The 13,627-nt window shown below is 42.4% G+C and overlaps 1 protein-coding gene across 4 annotated transcripts in view; it reads right to left on the bottom strand.

Moving 5' to 3' along the window:
* Nucleotides 1-13,627, bottom strand: part of LOC134219595 (DNA ligase 1) — a 153,556-nt gene that overhangs the window by 87,881 nt on the left and 52,048 nt on the right. The gene's annotated exons all lie outside the window — the stretch shown is intronic.

Here is a 13,627-nt window from a genome sequence, read left to right on the forward strand (position 1 = left end):
ACACACCCATTGCGCATTATTGCACTCGACGAAGGGATCGCCTTACTCGGATCACTGTTGGACTCTGACTGAGGGAGAACGATCCTTGGCTGCTTGCTCGTCACCAACACCAAGACGGCATAAACAGCATATAATACAGAGTGGTATACAACAGGGCTGTCTCGCCCCACACAAGATGATAGGTAAATTACTTTTTTTTTTCAATAAATAGTGACGCCAAATAGTCAATAAATAGTGACGCCAGTGACGGAAACGGCAAATTTGACAAAAAAATATATGGGCTAACTATCAAATCTTGCCGTCGCCGTTCCGCTGCATTACGCAGTGGGCTTGAAAGTTAGTACGTATTTAAACCCCCAACTCGATTTTTCTAGCAGTCAGTTCAGCCTAGGACAATGGGCACAGGTTTTATTTTTGTTTAACTAATTGCTTGAAAAGTTGCTTCCGCTGTATACAGTTTAGCCTCAAACGAAGTTCGAAATTCGAGTCTTTCAACCATCTGCAGGGTAACATTAATTATGTTTTATTTTTGAGACTGATGTAGGTAGCCAAGGATCCCTGTCAGATCCGTAGGTGGATGACCAATCACTCCGACAGCGAAGTTTTCACCGCGGCTATGGGACTGGAAGCCAGGTCTAAGCGGGGATGCCTTGGTAGCTATCCTATCACGCGCGTGCCAAGAAATAGCAGACGCCCGGTATACTGCTGGAGTACCTAGATCAGTACCGCGGCCCTGCGATCAACCTGCCTCAAGGCTAGACGAAGGATAGGATGAAAGAGCGGACTGCCGTGAAGTGTTTCGAGCTGCGAAACTGGCTTTCAACAAGGCCATCAAGAGCAGTAAGAGAGCGTGTTAAGACAACCTATGCGAAGGAGCCAACGCGAAACTTTGGGGTAACTCCTACAGGATAGTGATGGCTAAGACCAAAAAGAGCTGTGACGAACGAAGAGTTACTCGCGGTGGCCAACAGCGCTCTCAAGGCAACAATCATAGGTAACCTGAACATGTTCAGACTAGCTATGCAGAGATGCCTTGATGAGAGTAGATTTCCCGAAATCGGCGAATAGACTAATCTGTCTTATAGACACGACGAGCAAGTTCATCCTCAACAGGCTGACATCATATGCAGAGGGTACGGACAGCCTGTCAAACAAGTTTGGTTTTCGTAAGGGTAATTCCACGTTGGACGCCATTAACTCGGTGGTAAAAGTCGCCGAGATAGCGATCCAATAGAAAAGGCGAGGCATTCGATACTGTGCGTTAGTGACACTTGATGTGAAGAACGCATTTAACAGCGCAAGCTGGGTGTCATCGCGCTTTCGTTACACCGGCTTAGCTCGCCGGTGGGCCGTACCGGATTTTGGAAAGCTATTTCCAGAACCGTGTTCTATTATACGAGTCCGATGCCGATCAGAGAATCGTTCCTATTACCGCAGGAGTTACGCAAGGTTCGATACTGGACCCGGTATTATAGAACCCTATGTACGACGGGGTTCTGAAGCTAAAGTTCCCTTCTGGTGTTAAGATCGTCGACTTCGCCGCAGCACACGCGATCAGCACGGTGGCGGATTGGATGAGCGCTAGAGGCCTCAACATAAGACGGAGGTGATTATCGTCAACAATCGCAAGTCGGTTCAACATGCATTCATGTGGGTAAAGTCGTAATCACACCAAAGAGGAGTTTGAAGCTCCTTGGGGTCGTAATACACGACAAGCTGACTTACGCCAGCTATGTCGACTATGCGTGCAGGAGGGCTTCGACTGCTGTTGCGGAATTATCGAGGATGATGTCCAACAGTTCCAAGGTGTGTGCATTAGAGTGATTCAAATTTTGACTTTTTCGCTCCCCTATGCATAAACAATTGGAAGTAAGTATGGAAATTGCTATGGAAATCGCCACTTACGTGAAAGAATGTCTCGTGAGGTGGCCCACAAACTATTTGAATATAATTTACACTTCAGCTTTTTAGAATACTTCTTAAGCTGAAAGTCAGTGATTGTTGCGAAACGATCTGACTGTTGTAAGCAAAGTTATAAAGAAAACTAAATTGCTCATTATTGATATTGATGTTATTCTTTTACATGGTAAATTGAATTTTCCACTATTCGGGTTTTCCGTAATAACTTTTCATGCCAGCATCAAATCGTTTCGCAACAAAGACGATCTGTTTCCTTGCTAAATTTTCTATATTGGCAGTGCATTCATGTATTTTAGAACTTACTGAACAACGCTGCGGAACGGGTTTCCACAAAAAAAAAAGTTTTTATAGTAATTTTCATACAAACATCAAACTGCATGTGCTCAGTCAAATTACAACCAAATTAGCTAAAAATTTAGGAAGATTATTTTAATAGCAAATGCCATCGTTTAAGCATGGGGGAGCGAAAAAGTCAAAATTTGAATCACTCTAGTGTGCATGTAGACGTAGGCTACTGGCAGGCGTTGCTGTATCTATTCTTAGCTACGGCGGCCTGTCCTGCGCGAGAGCTCTGAGGGTAACTGTGTAACAGAGTAACAGAGATACACAAAACAGAGTGAGGAAAAGCAAAATAAAAAACACATGTGAATTAGGCGTCGGGCGAAAGAGCTCTCATTGAGCCTCCGGAGCGACACTTTGTATGTGAAAAAAATCTTGGAGGCTGTTGTGAGTGTTAGTGTGAATGAGTGAGGTACCACAAGAAAAAGATGCACAGATAGACTCGTTCTTGTTATTCGATACACAAGCTAGGGTTTAATGTGGTTTAATGATGCTCAATGTTGTCAGTTTTGATGCTTATTTCTACCACAGACAAACAGACGTAACAGCTTGAACATTTTTCTGAAAAATCCATCGCTCAACTACTCTACCACCATCTTGCGAGCATGTTACACGAAACGATGTTTCGTATGACATCGTCACCAGAAGGCGCTGGAGTGAAATGTCAAACCCGAAGGATTACGACACTAGCGCCTCTAGTTGTGAATTGCGCAATCAATCAAATTCAAATGGATCGTTGAAGTCATGGTCGATGATAATTTTTCTAGTATTACGTCTGTTTGTCTGTGTTTCTACTCTTCAAAAAAACTCTTACTCTGGCTCATTTTTGACTCGGCAAGGAGTTTTTGGCAAGCCTGCTACTCTCACATGTGCTTCCAAAAAGGCACACACATATAGCTGCTCCTGAACTGTTAACTAGCCTTAAAGTACGTGAGGACCGAAATCCGACCAAATTTTCACTCGTTTTGAAACTGCCCTGAACTCGATTTTGTTCAGCTGATTTATAAATTATTATTTTTTTTTTCAGTGGACGAATTCGAAATATTCTGAACTATTCAGAAAGACCTTGAATGGTTTCTTAATGTTTCGAAATAATCAAACGATTGAAAAATATATAAAAAAAATATAATTAAAATTCTTTGCAAGATTTGAAAAAAAATCGAAAATGAACTTAAACTGGAAATTAGAATGTCTGTCCCTGCGCTTCATTTTATTGAAGTTGAAGCGTGACCTGATTTTCAGGATACACTTATCTACCGAGGTACCAGTTTCGTTCAAACCACTAATTAAATTGACCAAATTTTAATTCCATTTTGGAGCTCTTTGGCAGAATCAATGAAAAAACGGGACAAATAAAGGATTTTTTAGATTACAACGGGAAAGCACAATAAGGTCCGTTAAATAAGGTACGTATGGTCAGCCTACTCCAGGAATTCCTTCGGAAGTTCCTTCAGGAATTCCTCGGAAACGATGGAAACCCATTAGCGAACGAATCTGTGTGCTGAGGGTACGGGCAAATTCTTCAATTACAGCCTAATGAACGTTTACGCACCGACAAACGATAAATTCGACGACGTGAAGGACACGTTTTATGAATGTCTTGATAAAGCCTATAGAGAGTGCCCAAAGCATGACGTGAAAATTGTTATCGGAAACGCTAACGCTCAGGTCGGTAGAGGACTTTTTCCGTCCCACAATTGGTAGGGAGAGCCTTCACTACGCTACCAATGACAACGGCCTATGGCTAGTAAAATTTCGCTGCTGCGCCATCAGTAGCACTTACTTTGCACGAAAGTATATCCGAAAGCACACCTGGATACACCCAAATGGTAAAACTTGCAATCAGATAGACCATGTTCTAGTGGATGGGCGCCATTTCTCGGATGTTAACGATGTGCAGAAATTCAGACGTCCGAACATTGCACTGGAGCGATGAGCACAAAAGCACGAGAAGTGGTAGGCACTGCACAGAGGCGACCCAGGACGGGTTGGTCCGATGTGGAGTGTCAGAGAGTGACAGACGAGAAGGACGTTGCCAGAAACCGAATGTTGGTGTCGGGTACACGATCGAATAGATAGGAAGCAAGAGTAGCCGAAAAACGAACCCACCACAGGAAGAAGAAAGAGTATGAAGAACAAGTGATTAGCGAGGCGCAGGAAAAAATGGAGCAGAATGATATGCGGAGGTTTTATGAGACTGTCAATGGGGTGCGGAGAAAGACAGCGCCATCTCCCATCATGTGCAACGACCAAGAAGAGAATTTGCTGACAAATAAAACGAAGTGGCTACCAGGTGGAAGCAACAATTTGTTGAATAGACGAATTTCGCGCCAACTCGACCAGCGGTTGGCAGCACCATCTCAGAATCGAATGAAACTTGGTGGGCATAAAGATATGGTAGATATACCACTCTGCATACTTAGTTTTTCAAAAATTGTCAAGAGTAACATTTGATGAGGGCCTATTTTTTTTTTCATTGATTTTTTAAAAATCGATTTGACTCTAAAATGACAAAGACCTACAAAAAAATGTTGTATGGCGGACTGTCGTGAAATTCTCTGAAGTTTTTTGGAAAAATATCCAAAAAATAAAAAACTGATTCCTACACAGAAAAAAATATTTTTTAAAAATAAAAATCGATATTACAAAAAAACCTCATCTCAGAAATCGATGAAATTCTTTCTGCAGATAAGTATTTCAATTATCTAACTTTTCTGGGAATAATGTTCCTGTAACATATTTAAGGAAAAAAGTTTTTCTAACAAAAACTTTTTCCATGTACATATTGTGTGAAAATTTATCAGCGTGTTTTATGCATACAGCGCCAAATATAAAGTCAGCAGCCTATCATCAACGGCGAATGTGAGCAGTTAGTAGAAGAGAAGAATGCAGCATGGGCGAGATTGCTGCAACACCGCACGGAACAGACAAAACTCGATTTTCCGGAGGAAAAGGCGTCAGCAGGAAGATCGAGACCGTGAAGAGACGGAGCAACTGTCCCGCGCTAATAACACACGAAAGTTATATGAGAAGTTGAACCTGAGAAGTTGAACCATTCACGTAAGAGCCACGTGCCACAGCCTGATATGTGTAAGGACATAAACGGGAACCTTCTTACGAACGAGCGTGAGGTATTCCAAAGGTGGCGGCAGCACTATGAAGAGCACCTGAATGGCGATGTGGCAGACGAAGATGGCGGTATAGTGATGGACCTGGGGGAACGCGCGCAGGACATAATTCTACCGGCTCCGGATCTCCAGGAAATCCAGGAGGAGATTGGCCGGCTGAAGAACAACAAAGCCCCTGGGGTTGACCAACTACCAGGAGAGCTATTTAAACACGGTGGTGAGGCACTGGCTAGAGCGCTGCACTGGGTCATTACCAAGATTCGAAGACGAAGAGTGGGAGAATTATTCTGGTGAGAGTTGGGCCAACACAAAGTTGTGCCACTTGGTGCAATATTCTTTAAAATGATATTGTTTTCCATGATGCTCGCAGAAATACTTTGAAACACAAACATATTTCGGCGGGGTTTCAATTAAGTTTGGCGCTCCATGCTGAAAAGTATAACATTGGCAAATAAGGGTTGCACAAAAAAGAAGAAGAAGAGGCCAACATATGATATTCGAAAGGAATGGCACGGGAAAGCAAACGGTGAAATTTTAAAATCACAAAGAGGCCTCACTGCGTTGAGGAAGAGAAAAAATGAGCGATAATCGAAACACACTCTCTCCGGTCTTTTTGATGAGTGCAAAAGAAACGCACATTTCGACTGCTCTGAGCAGTATGCCAGCCCTGCCAAGATTTGAGAGGAGGAAGTTTTGCTGCAGTAGTGGATGGAAGGTGTCGTGTGTCCCATCTACAAAAAGGGCGATAAGCTGGATTGTAGCAACTACCGCGCAATTACATTGCTGAACGCCGCCTACAAGGTACGCTCCCAAATTTTATGCCGTCGACTAGCACCAATTGCAAGGGAGTTCGTGGGGCTGTACCAGGCGGGTTTTATGGGCGAACGCTCCAACACGGACCAGGTGTTCTCCATTCGCCAAGTACTGCAGAAATGCCGCGAATACAACGTGCCCACACATCATCTAGTCATCGACTTCAAAGCCGCATATGATACAATCGATCGGATCCAGCTATGGCAGCTAATGCACGAACACGGATTTCCGGATAAACTGACACGGTTGATCAAAGCGACGATGGATCGGGTGATATGCGTAGTTCGAGTTTCAGGGGCATTCTCGAGTCCCTTCGAAACCCGCAGAGGGTTACGGCAAGGTAATGGTCTTTCGTGTCTGCTATTCAACATCGTTTTGGAAGGGGTAATACGAAGAGCAGGGATTAACACGAGTGGTACAATTTTCAATAAGTCCGTCCAGCTATTTGGCTTCGCCGACGATATAGATATTATGGCACGTAACTTTGAGAAGATGGAGGAAGCCTACATCAGACTGAAGAGGGAAGCCAAGGGGATCGGACTAGTCATCAACACGTCGAAGACGAAGTACATGATAGAAAGAGGTTCAAGAGAAGACAATGTGAGCCACCCACCGCGAGTTTGCATCGGTGGTGACGACATCGAGGTGGTAGAAGAATTTGTATACTTGGGCTCACAGGTGACTGCCGAAAATGATACCAGCAGAGAAATTCGGAGACGCATAGTGGCAGGAAACTCCGCAAGACGCTCCGATCGAATAGAATTCGCCGCCGTACCAAACTGACAATCTACAAAACGCTCGTTAGACCGGTAGTCCTCTACGGACACGAGACCTGGACGATGCTCGTGGAGGACCAACGCGCACTGGGAGTTTACGAAAGGAAAGTGCTGCGTACCATCAATGGTGGGGTGCATATGGCGGACGGTACGTGGAGGAGGCGAATGAACCACGTGTTGGATCAGCTGTTGGGAGAACCATCCATCGTTCACACCGCGAGAATCGGACGACTTCGGTGGGCCGGGCACTTAGCCAGAATGTCGAACAGTAACCCGGTGAAAATGGTTCTCGACAACGATCAGACGGGCACAAGAAGGCAAGGTGCGCAGCGGGCAAGGTAGATCGATCAGGTTTTCACCTCTTGACTTGCGGACCCTCCGTAGACTGCGTTTAGGAAGCAATTTAGCATAATCTTATATTAATGTGGACTAACATTTGAAAAGGGTGTATATTTTCCTAGATTTCTTATACCAATGTTACACACAAATGACCAGATTTACAAAATTGTGTTGTTTGATGGACTATTGTAAATTTGTCTGAACTGTAAAATCTGAAACATAAAAGAGCGTTTCGTTCACCGAGAAAATAAATCAATGAATGTAAATATTAAAATTTGTTACTACATTTATTTATTACTACATTTAATTCTTATTTCTACTTGAATACTTATTAATTTGTTAATTTACTCGAGCAATTTGAAGACTTTTGAGTCTTCATCTGTGTTGGAATATTTTTTAGTTAGGATTTTACTGTACCGAGCATACAAAAATATCTACTCTTCCGCTAATTTTTGGTCGCCAAGAAAAATACGGCTATTTGTACTGCGGAGAAAATTTCCACATCTATGAGAACCTTGCAAAATGATCACGAAAGTTGTAATTTCGTTGCAAGGCACAATATTATGAGCGATTGGTATAAAAGAATGAAACTTTTGTGTGCCAGTGATAGTTTTTGCTTTTTTTGAAAACATGAAGAGGTCTACTGCCCATTCATACAACTCCCGAGGAGTCTTAATAGTATTTCCATAATCTTTGGCAATACTTGCTAGTTTGCCATTAATTCGTTTGAGAGTGCCACCAATAGCTTCGCAAGGGCAAGTTACTTCGATATAAAAAGTCAAAGAAAATATAAACCCTTTTCGAATGTTGTTCCACAATTATGTTAGATTATGCTAAATTGCTTCCTTAAAAAAATTTATTCGTCCAAAATGTGTCGTTGGTTGATGATATGCTGCTGAACCTATATTTGGCGCTGTAGGCATAAAACACACTGATAAATTTTCACATAATATGGACATGGAAAAAGTTTCTGTTAGAAATTTTTTTTTCCTTAAATATGTCACAGGAACATTATTCCCAGGAAAGTTAGATAATTGAAATTCCTATCTGCAAAAAAAATTCATCGATTTCTGAGATGAGGTTTTCTTGTAATATCGATTTAAATTTTTAAAACTATTTTTTTTTTCAGTGTAGAAATCAGTTTTTTATTTTTTGGATATTTTTCCAAAAAACTTCAGGGAATATCACGACAGTTTGCCATACAACACTTTTTTGTAGATCTTGTAATTTTAGAGTTACATCGATTTTAAAAAATCAATGAAAAAAAATAGGCCCTCATCAAATGTTACTCTTGACATTTTTTTAAAAACTAAGGGTTGGCGCGAAATTCGTCAATAGTGGAAGTGACTGAATAGAATAAATATTAGCGACGATCGACAAACTGTGGAGTCACCTATACACTAGATGAGGTTAGAAAAGCTATTAAAGAGCTGAAAACAATAAGGCTGCGGGGAAGGGCCAGCTCCCGGGTGAACTTCTCAAACATGGCAGTGAGCAGCTTTATGAACTAATTAATGATTTGAGTGTATTACTTCTACGTGAAGTTAAACGATTTACAATGATATGGAAATACTAATATCATCTTCCAAACTTAGACGTACATGTTCATGATATAATTAGTGGCGAAGGTATATAAAGTATATAAATTGATAGTTCTGCTAGGATAGCAGAGTCTCTTAATTCTCGTGTATACACGGATGAGACAGTATGCCATGAGCTACAAAAGCTAACGTAGCATCGATTCAGTGCGACGAGAGAAGCTAGCGCGCGCCTAAAATAATTGAGTGAGCGTGTCTCAATGTACGTCTCATGAGACTCATCTCATGCGCTAGGAATGCATAGCTGGCGTTACTTAGGCGACGATATTATTGAATGAAAATTTTCCGCCCAAGCATGTTTTACGCCCCTCCGCTGTTGTTTGCAAAGGTTTGCCATGGCAAATAGCGCATAAGCTGATCGCATTGAAATGTCTCAATGCGACTCACCAACGTTAATGTGAGCTTCGTGAGACTCGCGTGCGCTCAATTTTATGTGCGCGTAGCAGTCGTTGTTCAATCTCATCTTTTTTTGTACGCGTACACGATGTCTGTAGGATACGGCAGGCATGAAGAATGTTTTTATAGAAGTCGATTTGAAAGCGAGCGGAGGGCAATATTTGTGATGGTATATATCGCCTAGGGGCCCTCCTTAGCCGTGCGGTAAGACGCGCGGCTACAAAGCAAGACTATGCTGAGGGTGGCTGGGTTCGATTCCCGGTGCCGGTCTAGACAATTTTCGGATTGGAAATTGGCTGGACTTCCCTGGGCATAAAAGTATCATCGTGCTAGCCTCATGATATACGAATGCAAAAATGGTAACCTGGCTTAGAAACCTCGCAGTTAATAACTGTGGAAGTGCTTAATGAACACTAAGCTGCGAGGCGGCTCTGTCCCAGTGTGGGGATGTAATGCCAATAAGAAGAAGAAGAAGAATATATCGCACGACCTTCCTTCTGCCAAACTCCCGTATAAAAGGGGGGGGGGGATATCAGTGTGGAAGCTGCTATATCTGATATGGCAAAAGGAAGGTGGTTTGATTTGCTCATATGTCATCGCGTGCGGAAGGGTTTTTTATCGACGAGTACTGTCTCTAAATTTGTAATAGGCTCTGCTGCTGTACCGTCGACCAACAACAGCTGAATTGATGGATGGAAGGTCGTGCGATATAAGCCATAACAAATATTGCCCTCCGCTCGCTTTCAAATCAACTTCTATAAAAACATTCTTCATGCCTGCCGTATCCTAACGGAACTATCAATTATATACTTTCGCCTGTAATTCTATCATGAACATGTACATCTAAGTTTAGAAGATGATATTAGCATTTCCCTATGTTATGGAAATTTATGAAGCTGGATGGACGGCCTCATTTGCCCTCTCTTTTAAAAAGGGCTCAGACTGGAGTGCGCCAATTACCGAGGAATAACCCTCCTCAATTCGGCGTACAAAATTATGACCCGTATTCTGTTCAACCTCCTTAGTCGTGCGGTAAGACGCGCGGCTACAAAGCAAGACCATGCTGAGGGTGGCGGGTTCGATTCCCGGTGCCGGTCTATTGGCCGGTTCGGATTGGAAATTGTCTCGACTTCCTTGGGCATAAATGTATCATCGTGCTAGCCTCATGATATACGAATGCAAAAATGGTAACCTGGCTTAGAAACTTCGCAGTTAATAACTGTGGAAGTGCTTAATGAACACTAAGCTGCAAGGCGGCTCTGTCCCAGTGTGGGAATGTAATGCCAATAAGAAGAAGATTCTGTTCAACAGATTGAGACCGCTTGAAGAGTCTTCGTTGGCGAATACCAAGCAGGTTTTCGTGATCGACGATTATCGACGAATCAAATGTTTACCCTGAGACAAACTCTGATAAATTCCGGAAGTACAACTTGCAGACACAATCTGTTTACAGTGGTGGAAATCTGCGAACCTTACTCACAAAACAAGAAGTAGGCAATGCAAAAGACTCGCGAACATTTGTTTTGCCTTTTCCTTGCCTACCTACGACTCGCAGAGAAAACAAAAAAACGAACCCCGAAAAATGTTCGTGAAGCTTCGCGAGTCATTCGGGTTAATTTGCTAAAAGTAATAAAACAACCTTGGAACTTATTTTTCACTGATGTTCGAGCAAGAACACAATTGTTTATTGTTATTGTGTTTATGTCAAGTCAAATCTATCCATTGTATTCGAAGTAATCACAAAAACTCGCGACCGTGTTTTTACTCCCGAACAAAATACAGCCCAGCTTTTTGTTTTTGCTCTGCCCGTACTCGCGAACAAAGCAAGCGCCAGAAAAATGCAGGCAGTAGGTTCGCGCGAGTATGGCATTTTTGGTAGGCCCAATTATACTCTTTTCTTACTCGTGAAGCGAGTATTTCCACCACTGTCTGTTTATTGATTTCAAGGCGGCGTACGATTCAGTGAAACGGAATGAATTATGGCAAATTATGCTTGAACATGGTTTTCCGGCGAAACTGATAAGGCTGATTCATAACGTTGGACGGATCGAAATCAAGTGCAAGGGCTGCGGATGAAATATCGACGTCATTTGTTACCTTAGGTGGATTAAAGCAGGGTTATGCACTCCCGAATCTACTGTTAAAAATAGCGCTCGAAGGAGCGATTAGGAGAGCTGGTGTGCAAAGAAGCGGCACCATTATCACAAGACCGCATATGCTCCTGAGATTTGCGGACGATATTGATATTTTCGGGATTGATCGCCGTGCCATGGAAGAGGCTTTTGTGCCGTTTAAGAGAGAGACAGCTAGGATTGGACTCACGATCAATACCAGCAAAACGAAGTACATGGTCGCTGGGAATCAACGTGGGTGGTGGTAGCGAAATGTATATTTGAAGTGGTAGAAAAATTTGTGTATCTTCACAGAAAAAAAATGAACAATAAACAACGCGTAAAACTTGACATGCGGAAATTTACGCTTTTCTACGCTGAAATGGTCCTCTTCCTAACAAGATTGCTTACAACTTGTATGCAATATTGGCGATTAACGTCAAAATTTGACGTATACATATTGTATACATTTAGACTATATCACGTGTGGAATTACACTAATAATGGCGTTCCATTTATGTGCATGATTTTTGGCGTAAATTTCAGTGGATTTATCTATCGGTGTTGGAACATTAGTGACGTGCGATAATGATGCTACCCGCGAGGTGAAAGGGCGTATTGCAACTGCAACTAGGGCTTAATACGGACTTCGTAACCAGCTGAAGTCCCGCAGTCTACAAACGAAGACACAATTCGCGCAGTATACTACTCTGATTCTTCCGGTGGCTTTATACGGCTATGAAACATGGACGTTAAAGGAGGCTGATCGGAGAGCTTTCGGAGTGTTTGAGCGTGAGGTGGACAATACTCGGCGGTAAACAGGAGAACGGTATCTGGCGGCGTCGCATGAATCACGAGTTGTACCAGGTGTATAAAGGGCTGGATATTATTAAGCTTATACAACACAGCAGACTACGGTGGGCTGGACACGTTGCTCGAATGCCGGAAGAACATTCAAGCAAAGATAATATTTAGTAGAGGCCGCAGGCTTCGATGAAGGCCGCGTACACGATGGCCTTTTGCAGTTGAAGAGGACCTGAGGGCGCTCAATGTTCAGGGCGACTGGAAGCGATTGGTCCAGGATCGAGTCCAGTGGAGAAGGATACTCCATTCAGCGAAGGTTCATCGAAGAGCTGTAGCCCATCAAGTATCAAGTATAAGTATAGGCTTCTATTGATATGCAAATATCACCACCTTGTGCAATGGGACGAAAGTTATTAATCAAAACCAAAAGGATGCCAACAAGCGACACCCTTCCCCTGCATTCATAAGTATTGCCTTACGTATTTCGTATGTTCATTTGCTTGAATGTACGACTGGAACATTTGATTCAGCGACTCCAATTACGGTTGCAATGTTCTGGAGAATTTGGTAAAAATTCTCACTTTCTCGATGTGGGATGCCTGTTATAATTAACTAGTTAATTTGTGGGTGCAGTAGCGTGTCAAATGTGTTAAATATTTTATTTTTTGTGAGAATTTCCCCGCGTGCTGCGTCTGGTTGGCTAGTCACCGGACAGACAAACAGGGCTATTATATATAGTAGTATAGTATAGTATATATAGTATATATAGTACAGTGGGACGCAGTTGTATGGAAAAAAGCAAACTTCGTCCGATCAAGTGAGATCAAGGTTTTTCTGAATCGTTTTGGGACCCCAATCAACTGTGCAAAATATGGGCTCGATTGGTTGCAACCTCGCATGCCGCATCGCGTTTTAAATTTACATGGAGATTAGTATGGGAAAATGCAATTTTTTACATTTTTGCTCTTAGGCTTCAATTTATCATCAATTACGTGAATCAATATGTTAGCATATAGTCTGGAAGATGCCGAAAGACTTCGCCGAAGAAGGTACCTAGCTGGAAGGTCTACAAAAAATGTTATTACGTTTCGAAAATTGATTGTTCAAACCATATGCAAGAAATCAACTAGCACTAGCGGACAACCTATGGTTATCGAAGGGCAAAACCCATCTTCCGTCTTGTCGGATTTTTTCCCTTGTGAAATAATTCCGGATAGCTCCCATTAGCTTCAAAGCCCTATAAGATCAATTATTTTGAAATAACACTCAGTTAAATTATTGGTCTACGTGGTCTACGCAGGTCGGTGGCACGACGCCATGTTTTTGTAGCCAACATCTCAATGTAAAATTCATGATAGTATTTGTTTTGTTTACAAACATCACGTTTGATTCTCATTAGGATA

The sequence above is a fragment of the Armigeres subalbatus genome, chromosome 3 (genome assembly GCF_024139115.2).
Source record: "Armigeres subalbatus isolate Guangzhou_Male chromosome 3, GZ_Asu_2, whole genome shotgun sequence".
NCBI lineage: Eukaryota > Metazoa > Arthropoda > Insecta > Diptera > Culicidae > Armigeres > Armigeres subalbatus.